Genomic DNA, 2,666 nt, shown 5'->3' with positions numbered 1-2,666 from the left:
TGTCTGGGCTGGTGTCAGCCAGCAGGAGGGCGAGTTCCTGTAATACAAGGAATTAATTATCTGTGTATAATATTTATGAGTCTAAAAACATCTTCTGACTGCAAATCCGGTCGGAAAAAAATAGAATCAAACTGCCTATATTTTTAATTCCAAAAACTAAGTTTGTTTAAAAAAAAAAAAGCCAAATCTCTCAGTTCTTCACTAGCCATATACGCTTTTGACAGTGAAATTCTCATTTGAAAGAGAACCAGTGTCACCATCTTCGACTTCTCTACAGTCAGGTCTGTCCGATTACCCTACTTCTCAGTACCGTTCTCTACTTTTAAACCTTAAAATCTTAGATTATTATAAATAGTTTAGACTCAAGACAGTTTGGTACCCTCATACATGCTAGTGATTGCACTAGTGATAGAAATTTGGAACTTCTGAGGTAAATGAAGGTGCAAACATGTCAGAAACAGATGGCCAAAACTGGTGTTTTCTGTCCTTTCGCTTAATTTTACCTTTATACCTGGGAGTGGAACTATCACCAGTTTGTTTAGCTCACAATAGCTTATCTCTGTTTCCCAGAAGTTGCAATTTTTGTTTGTTTGCATGAATATGGGGCTGTTCCTATGCACTCAAAATACCTTTGATCGAAAGCACAAAAGTGAAAGTAATCCATGTTGGTAAGAAACACATCAATTTGTTTTTATCCTCTAGTATAAGGTTCAAGAAGGAACTGTTTAGATCCCTCCAACTTTCTGCTTCACCTGGGAATATACTTGATAAGTTGGTACCATGTAATAATAGTTATGAGAGCATAACTCTTGAAATCAATATATTCTTTCAGTCTCTGTAAATACTGTTCTTGAAACAATGAGGTAGCTCCTTCACCCTTATTATAGGTCCATGTTGTAGAATGAGATAATGCAGTGGCTTTATTTTCAAGGAATTAAGATTAATTTCAGTACTTCATTCCAGTTACTTCACTTCCATGAAATGTGTCTAGCTTTGGCAAGTGCAGAGGAAAAAACACATGGCAGGCAAATACTAATTAATTAGTGTTCCAAATATAAAATAAAACTGGGTTTAGAATACTCCTGCTTTCTTTCCACTGAAATTAGAAGCCAATCCCACTGGATAGAGATGGTTATCCAGTATAACTCTTCAGAAAAGCTTGATGCAAATGTTAAATATTTAATGAGGGGCCCATCTCAGGAATGGGAATCTCCATCCATATATTTCGTATTCAGTTTAAAATACTGACAAAGGAGTTAATAGCATTTAGACTCAAACATCTTTCTACATTGAATTCAATTTAGATGCCAGCAATCTATAGTAACAGACATTTTTTCCAATGTCTCGGGTGGTTGCTTTGTTTTTTCTTTCCTTTTTCCTGGCTTCCCCTTCAGTTCGTGATCTTTTAGTTCCTGAAGAATTCAAACAGCAAAAGGATTCTGTTAATGGTCCACATGAAACATCTTCAAAATAAAAGCAGCACTGGTGAAAATGATGCATGGAAGAGTATTATCTCTCACCTACCTAAACTTACAAGCACTAAGCAAGTGCATACAGGGCATGAGCGACAGAGAACTACAGCTGTATCAGTCCAAACTTTGTGGTTGGACAAAAGGGTTGGTGAAATGAAATGAACATTCAGTATATTATTAGAATACTCAAACACTCGTATATAAACTTTGGATAACAAGGATTTACAAGCAATTCTACAAGTGCTAGATTGAAATATTTAAATTGTATTTTGCCTCTTACCTCTCTGGAAGGTGCCAGTGGATGGAACTTACCTGGTTACTTAGTTTTCTGCTCTGTTGGGCAACTGCATCGTATATGCCTCTTCATAATTTTTTTTTTCTAAACTCTTGCTTAAAAGCTGGTAAGTTGTTTGCCCCCACTCTTCTTCAAGCAGGAAGAAGTGGGCATTCTCTCACAGTCGAGGAACTGTGATGTGATTAGAATAACAGAGACTTGGTGGGATAGCTTACATGACAGGAGCACTGGCAATGATGGGGTACAAACTGTTTAGGAAGGACAGGCAGGGAAGAAGAGGAGGAGGAGTTGCACTGTATGTAAAAGATCTGTATGATTTCTCAGAGCTTCAGTATGAAACTAGAGATAGGCCTGTTCAAAGTCTCTAGGTTAAAGTTAGAGGGGAGAGCAGCAAGGCTAATGTGGTGGTGGGCATCTACTATAGATCAACAGACAAGGAGGACAAGGCTTTCTTCAGACAACTAGTGGAGGTTTCCAGATGGACCTTGGTTCTCATGGGGGACTTCAGTCACCCTAACACCCTAAGGAGACAACTTCCTTGTGCACAAGTCAGAGAAGACCAACTGGGGGCCATGCTCTTCTTCACAGTTTGAGCAGTAGGTCAAGAATTAGTGGCAGATGTAGAAGTGGACGGCAAGTTGGGCAGCAGTGACCACAAGATGATCTAGTTCAGGATCCTGACAAAAGGAAGAAAGGAGAGCAGAAGAGTATGGATCATGGACTTAAAAAAACCAGACTTTGACTCCCTTAGAGAACTGGTGGGCAGGATACCCTGGGGGCTAGCACTGGATTTAGGACCCAGATACCTTGTTCTGTGGGGACCCAAAACCCTCAGACTGACTACGACCTGTCCATTCAATAATAGGCAAATGTATCGATACACAGTGATAACAGAAAAG

At 39.2% G+C, this 2,666-nt stretch overlaps 1 protein-coding gene across 3 annotated transcripts in view; it reads left to right on the top strand.

The window, feature by feature from the left end:
• Nucleotides 1–2,666, top strand: part of ASAP1 (ArfGAP with SH3 domain, ankyrin repeat and PH domain 1) — a 368,280-nt gene that overhangs the window by 200,856 nt on the left and 164,758 nt on the right. The gene's annotated exons all lie outside the window — the stretch shown is intronic.

Source organism: Gavialis gangeticus, unplaced genomic scaffold, assembly GCF_001723915.1.
Source record: "Gavialis gangeticus isolate Ggan-Ray unplaced genomic scaffold, GavGan_comp1, whole genome shotgun sequence".
Lineage (NCBI taxonomy): Eukaryota > Metazoa > Chordata > Crocodylia > Gavialidae > Gavialis > Gavialis gangeticus.
Note: the sequence above shows the minus strand (reverse complement) of the source record. Positions and strands in the feature narration are given on the sequence as shown.